We start from the raw sequence: 8,339 nt of genomic DNA, 5'->3' as shown, positions 1-8,339 counted from the left end.
TTTTTCATCTGCTTATTAATTCAACCCATGCATCATTCATCATTCCAACATTTATCAGACACCTAAATGCCTGGCATCCCGCCAGGTGCGGGAAGGGGAACGATGAACCAGTCCCAGGGAAGTGGGCGCAGAGGTGGCGCCCAGTCAACGTGGGAGAGTGTCGGCTATTGCAGCTCGTGGTCAAGAGCAGGGGCCCCAGGCAGATGCTCTCCGGCCAGATCTGGGCTCCACCACTCACTGCCTACGTGGCCTTGGGAACGTTACTTCACCTCCATGTTTCTCCTCCAAGAGTGGTGACAATAACACACAATAACACCCTGCAGTTGTTGTGAGGCGTGAAAGATGGATGTGCTTAGGCTGTTCTTGGCACCAGGTAAACAAGTTCTAGGTAACAGCCTCCCCCTGAGCCCCAGCCCCCGGGGACCCTGAATGCCCTGATGGGATGCCCTCTCCCTGCCGCCTCATCCCTGCTTTTCGGAGTGTTACTGTGGCCCAGGACCCCACGGCATCCTCACACCAACACACAGCGGCTGCCATGAGACCACGGGACCTGTTTCCATCCTTCCCCCACCCGGACACCAGGCTCATGTCCCCCCCACCTTGGAGTCCCAAACAGCTCTGCACACTTTCCTGGCCCATCTCCAGCCCTCCCACCCCAGGGAGCCCTTCCTCGGGGCCACCTGAGCCCAAGGGCTGTGGGGCACGTGCCCTGGGCCCCACCTCATGCCCTGGGTCCTCACCACTGCGGCTGCTCCTCCCCTCTCATCCTCCAGGGGGTGGGTGTGCCTGGCTCCTCAGTGCCCTTAAACACCATTGGCCTCTCTCCTCCCAAAAGCCTCCGGGTGTGAGTGTCCCGTTGATAGGCCATGTCCCCCCCTACCCGACCAGAGCACGCCACTGCGTCTGTGATGGTCATAGGTCTGGGCTCACTCCCAGTGCCACTTCTGCCATGGTTCTTGGTGACGTCAGTCTCCATGGAGATAAGCTTTTCAAATCCTGGTTCTCTGACTTCCTCCCTCAGTGAGCTGTCCTTCATCCCCTGCGACCTCCACTCTCCCAGTCAGACCCCAGGTCCTGTCATTACACCAACGCCACCCGCACCTTCCATTGCCAGCCCTGTCCTCTACTCCCCACCTCCGGGTTCCAGCTCATACCTCTGACACCCCAAGTTCAATGCTCCTATTGCACTGGGGCCCCTCTGACACCCAAGTTCAATGCTTCTATAGCACTGGGGCCCTCTGACACCCAAGTTCAATGCTTCTATAGCACTGGGGCCCCTCTGGCACCCCAAGTTCAATGCTCCTATTGCACTGGGGCCCCTCTGACACCCCAAGTTCAATGCTCCTATTGCACTGGGGCCCCTCTGACACCCCAAGTTCAATGCTTCTATAGCACTGGGCCCATCTGACACCCCAAGTTCAATGCTTCTATAGCACTGGGCCCATCTGACACCCCAAGTTCAATGCTTCTATAGCACTGGGCCCATCTGACACCCCAAGTTCAATGCTTCTATAGCACTGGGCCCATCTGACACCCCAAGTTCAATGCTTCTATAGCACTGGGCCCATCTGACACCCCAAGTTCAATGCTTCTATAGCACTGTGGCCCCTCTGACACCCCAAGTTCAATGCTCCTATAGCACTGGGGCCCCTCTGACACCCCAAGTTCAATGCTTCTATAGCACTGGGCCCATCTGACACCCCAAGTTCAATGCTTCTATAGCACTGGGCCCATCTGACACCCCAAGTTCAATGCTTCTATAGCACTGTGGCCCCTCTGACACCCCAAGTTCAATGCTCCTATAGCACTGGGGCCCCTCTGACACCCCAAGTTCAATGCTTCTATAGCACTGGGCCCCTCTGACACCCAAGTTCAATGCTCCTATAGCACTGGGGCCCCTCTGACACCCCAAGTTCAATGCTCCTATAGCTCTGGGCCCCTCTGACACCCCAAGTTCAATGCTCCTATAGCACTGGGCCCCTCTGACACCCCAAGTTCAATGCTCCTATAGCACTGGGCCCCTCTGACACCCCAAGTTCAATGCTTCTATAGCACTGGGCCCCTCTGACACTCCAAGTTCAATGCTCCTATTGCACTGGGGCCCCTCTGACACCCCAACCCTCTGCCAACATGACCACTTCTGGTCCCTCTTCTCAGTGGGGCCTCGGGCAGCACTGGCAGCGGCCACTGTTCCCGCCAGCCGCTCCCTGGCCCCGCGAGCTCTCCGGGGTCAGGAGCTGGTTCAGAGGGCCAGCAGGATGTTTGTGGTTCAGGAGGGAGACAATGAGAGCTGTCAGAGACAAGCGGGAGCAGGAAGGGAAAAGGAACAGTAGGAGAGGAGGAAGGCTGCTCTGCGCTGATAACCACGTAGTTTTCCTGAAGAGGAGGCTGAGGCTCGCGGGGCGTGGAGCTGTCCTCACACGGGGTGTGGAGCTGTCCTCACCCGGGGCGTGGAGCTGTACTTACACGGGGTGTGGAGCTGTCCTCACACGGGGTGTGGAGCTGTACTTACACGGGTGTAGAGCTGTACTTACACGGGGCGTGGAGCTGTACTTACACGGGGCGTGGAGCTGTACTTACATGGGGCGTGGAGCTGTCCTCACACGGGGCGTGGAGCTGTACTTACACGGGGCGTGGAGCTGTACTTACATGGGGTGTGGAGCTGTACTTACACGGGGTGTGGAGCTGTCCTCACACGGGGTGTGGAGCTGTACTCACACGGGGTGTGGAGCTGCCCTCACCCGGGGTGTGGAGCTGTACTTACACGGGGTGTGGAGCTGTCCTCACACGGGTGTGGAGCTGTACTTACACGGGGTGTGGAGCTGTACTTACACGGGGTGTGGAGCTGTCCTCACACGGGGTGTGGAGCTGCCCTCACCCGGGGTGTGGAGCTGTACTTACACGGGGTGTAGAGCTGTCCTCACACGGGTGTGGAGCTGTACTTACACGGGGTGTGGAGCTGTACTTACACGGGGTGTGGAGCTGTCCTCACACGGGTGTGGAGCTGTACTTACACGGGGTGTGGAGCTGTACTTACACGGGGTGTGGAGCTGTCCTTACACAGGGTGTGGAACTGTCCTCACACGGGGTGTGGAGCTGTCCTCACACGGGGTGTGGAGCTGTACTTACACGGGGTGTGGAGCTGTCCTCACACGGAGTGTGGAGCTGTCCTCACACGGGGTGTGGAGCTGTACTTACACGGGGTGTGGAGCTGTACTTACACGGGGTGTGGAGCTGTACTTACACGGGGTGTGGAGCTGTCCTCACACGGGGTGTAGAACTGTATTACATGGAATGTGGAACTGTACTTACACGGGGTGTGGAGCTGTACTTAAACGGGGCGTGGAGCTGTACTTACACGGGGTGTGGAGCTGTACTTACACGGGGTGTGGAGCTGTACTTACACGGGGCGTGGAGCTGTACTTACACGGGGTGTGGAGCTGTCCTCACACGGGGTGTGGAGCTGTACTTACACGGGGTGTGGAGCTGTACTTACACGGGGTGTGGAGCTGTACTTACACGGGGTGTGGAGCTGTCCTCACACGGGGTGTGGAGCTGTACTTACACGGGGTGTGGAGCTGTCCTCACACGGGTGTGGAGCTGTACTTACACGGGGTGTGGAGCTGTCCTCACACGGGTGTGGAGCTGTACTTACACGGGGTGTGGAGCTGTCCTCACACGGGGTGTGGAGCTGTCCTCACACGGGTGTGGAGCTGTACTCACACGGGGTGTGGAGCTGTCCTCACACGGGGTGTGGAGCTGTCCTCACACGGGGTGTGGAGCTGTCCTCACACGGGTGTGGAGCTGTACTTACACGGGGTGTGGAGCTGTACTTACACGGGGTGTGGAGCTGTCCTCACACGGGGTGTGGAGCTGTCCTCACACGGGGTGTGGAGCTGTCCTCACACGGGGTGTGGAGCTGTCCTCACACGGAGTGTGGAGCTGTCCTCACACGGGGTGTGGAGCTGTCCTCACACGGGGTGTGGAGCTGTACTTACACGGGGTGTGGAGCTGTACTTACACGGGGTGTGGAGCTGTACTTACACGGGGTGTGGAGCTGTCCTCACACGGGGTGTAGAACTGTATTACATGGAATGTGGAACTGTACTTACACGGGGTGTGGAGCTGTACTTAAACGGGGCGTGGAGCTGTACTTACACGGGGCGTGGAGCCGTACTTACACGGGGCGTGGAGCCGTACTTACATGGGGCGTGGAGCCGTACTTACACGGGGCGTGGAGCCGTACTCACACGGGGCGTGGAGCCGTCCTCACACGGGGCGTGGAGCTGTACTTACACGGGGCGTGGAGCTGTACTTACACGGGGCGTGGAGCTGTACTTACACGGGGTGTGGAGCTGTACTTACACGGGGTGTAGAACTGTATTACATGGAATGTGGAACTGTACTTACACGGGGTGTGGAGCTGTACTTACACGGGGTGTGGAGCTGTACTTACACGGGGTGTGGAGCTGTACTTACACGGGGTGTGGAGCTGTCCTCACACGGGGTGTGGAGCTGTACTTACACGGGGTGTGGAGCTGTACTTACACGGGGTGTAGAACTGTATTACATGGAATGTGGAACTGTACTTACACGGGGCGTGGAGCCGTACTTACACGGGGTGTGGAGCTGTACTTACACGGGGCGTGGAGCCGTACTTACACGGGGCGTGGAGCCGTACTTACACGGGGCGTGGAGCCGTACTTACACGGGGCGTGGAGCCGTCCTCACACGGGGTGTGGAGCTGTCCTCACACGGGGTGTGGAGCTCTCCTCACACGGGGTGTAGAGCTGTCCTCACACGGGGTGTAGAACTGTATTACATGGAATGTGGAACTGTACTTACACGGGGTGTGGAGCTGTCCTCACACGGGGTGTGGAGCTGTACTTACACGGGGCGTGGAGCTGTACTTACACGGGGCGTGGAGCTGTACTTACACGGGGCGTGGAGCTGTACTTACATGGGGCGTGGAGCTGTACTTACACGGGGCGTGGAGCTGTACTTACACGGGGCGTGGAGCCGTCCTCACACGGGGTGTGGAGCTGTACTTAAGCAACAGACACTTATTTGGGGGTCTGGGGCTCTCTCTCTCTGAAAGGAGAAGTTCTAAAATAAAGCCCAGGACTTAAGTAGTTAGACCTGACTTTTGGCTTCAGTTCTGCCACTTACCCAGCTGCCTGACCCTGAGCCTCAGTTTCTTTGTCTGTAAACTGGCTCACGTGACCACCTGGCTGGGAGTGTGGCTCTGAGGGTTACGATGGGCCGCGTCTGGAAATGCTTCCTAAAGCTCAGCACCTCCCCCTGGGCCCCTGGCGACCTCGAGCATGTGGGCACCCAGGAACCCCACTGGCTGTGATTCACGGAGGCTGATTTTTCTAGAAAGTTGCTCAATTCGTGTTTCAGCCGGTTCTTTGAAGCCTCTTCCTGGATGCGGGGGCGACGAGGCGCTGAGTGCACCTCTCAGCGCTCCTGCTCGGAGGCAGCTGCAGCGAATTCTTTCATTTTTGGAGCGAGATGAAATAATTGCCGTTGGCACAGGGAGCCCATCTCTCCCGGCAGCACACAGGGAACTCAAAGGCACCTCTGGTCCTGACTGCCCGGGGGCGGGAGGGCGGAGCCCCAGTGATGAGCCGGTGTCTCTGCAGGAGCCACTTCCGCCCGGTGCTGACGTCACCTTCTGCCGCAGGTGCCCTGAGCTCTGGCTCCGGCTCCCTGGAGGGCCGCAGGTCCCGGGTGCTCCCAGCCGGAGTCGGGCGGCTCCTTCACCTGGCGGGAGGCTAGGCGGACCGGTGCCCGTCGAGGCCCCTGGGAATGTGGGGGTGAACTTCAGGTGGAAACAGACAGGCTTGTCTCTCTTCATTCAGAAAAAGAGAGACGATTGTCACGCTGAGTAAGCCAGGCTCCCTGAAGACTTCCCACGTGGAGGCCGCGTCTGGTTTGAGAGGAAAAGGGGATGCGGGTGGGTTTGTGGGGAGTCCTGTGAAGGGAAGATTTCTGGGGCGTGGCCCTCCCCGCTCGTCCGCACCGGCCGGGCTCTGCTCACCTCTGCCCAGTTCTCCCCCGTCCCGACCGCCCGGGGCCCTCGCGCACCCGCTCCTCCCCCAGGCCCCCTTTCCCCTCCTGGGAGTGCCCGCCCGGCCCATAGCAACGGCTGTTGCTATGATTCTTATTTATTGCTAATCAGCTCATCTTGTTTTCAAAAGGATTGAGGTGGACTCCAAAAATACATAAAAGAGTAAAACTAAGTACAGCAGCCCCCCTCCCGGTCCAGTTCCACTTCCCGGGGACGGTACCCGGGGCCACGGAGGCCCAGAAATGTTAAAGGGAGGGTTCCAGAAATAAGCAATGGACACGTGCGTGGAGCAGCGCGTGAAATCTCCGAGTCCCACTCAGTCCCACGCAGGACCTGGCTCCTCCCTGGGCCACATCCCTGCTCCAGACGCCCCGCCCGCGGGCACTTTGGAGCCTCTGGGCCTCAGCTGGACGGTGCGGCCTCGCAGGCTGTGCTCACGGCACCCCGACATCACGTGACGTCACACCGGCCCCAAAGCGCCGGAGCGAGGCTGTCAGGTCAGCAGCCGCCTGACGTCACCAGCCCACGTCACTCGCCGCCCTTCTGTCGCCACCTGGGTTTAACGTCACTTGGATGCTCACCAGGATTGTTCATGTTTAAAAGTGATCTGGTCACCCAGTTCCATTGGTTTTATACGGTCTTCCTCAAATCCCCATTTTCCCGTAAGTCCCGTTATTTTTAGCTTGTTTGCAGAACGCACGTATAGTGTTACATCTGTTGGGTAATAACAGCCACATACACATTTAAAATAAGCAAACAAAAACTCCCTGACTCTGACTCCACTCCTGCCTTCTCCCCTCTCAGCGCCCTCTGCATCCACGGGCCAGGAGGGAATGTGGCCACAGCTCCAGACAGAGCGGACGCGGGGTCGCACTCTGAGACTGACCCGCTGTTGACTCGGGTGACTTCACTCCCTGAGCCTGCGCGTCCTCATCTGTGACGCAAGGAGGGAGGGAAGGCCTTTCTGGAAGCCGGCCAGAGGACAGGCGACCTCGGGGAGCGCTCAGTCCCAGCAGGGGGTGTCCCGGCGGTGGCCTTTCCCGAGGACAGCGCTTCCTCATGGGGACCAGGCATCACCTGTGCAGGTGCCCAGGGCCAACCAGAACCTCCAGGGCGGGGCCAAAGCCAAAGAACTTTCAGAATGCCCACAGGTGACGCCTGGTTCCATTGCTGAGAGATGAGGCTCCTAGCCAACCTCCCTGGTTCTGACTCACACCCAGTGAGCAGCTGGGGGCCCTGGGGTGAGAACGCCTGGGTCGGGGCCAGAAAGTTGGGCCTATTTGACAGCTGGAAATACCCAATTGAAATTCTGTGCCTATTCAATATGCTCCAGTTCACTGAGCCTCAGCTTCCTCATCTGTGAAATGGGCATAATAACAGCCCGGGTCACAGGCTTACGGCGCAGATTCTGAGATGTCCCACGGAGCATGCTCAGAGCAGCCGCTGGCGCAGAGCAGCTCTTGGAGCGATGCTGTTGGTGTTGTACATCAGGCTCTCTGAGGTTGGTTCCTGTGACTCTGCCTTGGAAAGCCAATGCTGCTCAGTGTGCACAGAAGCAACTGAAGGAAGACCCACAGAGTGGTCACCTGAGGGTTGTCTGAGTGACTGTCGGTGCCTGGCAGTGCCCAGCAGTGTTCCCTCAGCCAGCATAGCCCTAAACACCAGAGGGCTACGAGCCATGGGCGGGAAACCACGCATTGGGAAGGAGTGCCTGGCCACCCGCCAAGGAGTCTATTGCTGGACTAACTTTGATCCTAAGAGAACCTGCAACCATCTCATTCCCATTGAGCTTCTGGGTTAAATAAACGCAGCAGAAGACGGTAGTCTTACCACCTGATGATGTGGTTTGAGACCCAAGCAAGGAACAGACCCACACTGGGGCCAGGGGTGTGGGCACCAGTCCTTTCACTTGTAAAACTCCGCACTTTGCTTCAAGACGGCCCAAATGCCACCTCCTCTTTGTAGCTGTCCCAGCCCCCTCGGGCTGAGCGACTCAGCCAGCTGCCTGCCGGAGGCCACGCCCCATCTCAGAGCCAGGGCCTGCGTGTCACCTCCCTGCGATTGCAGCTCCTCCTGTGGACAGCGGGTGGCGACCTTCATGCACCCGCGGCCACAGCAGTGCTCACGGGGAAGGTGCCCACACGGTCGCCGTGGAGTTGATCAGTGGGTCCCCATTCCCCTTCCCCCCCAAGCCAGAGCTAAGGCACTTGAACGTTCAGGGTCCTTCCAGAGCAGAGATGCACTGGCCGGCCGGGACCAAGCACAC

This window comes from Cnephaeus nilssonii (assembly GCF_951640355.1).
Source record: "Cnephaeus nilssonii genome assembly, chromosome: 21".
NCBI classification, from domain to species: Eukaryota; Metazoa; Chordata; class Mammalia; order Chiroptera; family Vespertilionidae; genus Cnephaeus; species Cnephaeus nilssonii.
This window is presented reverse-complemented; position numbering follows the sequence as displayed.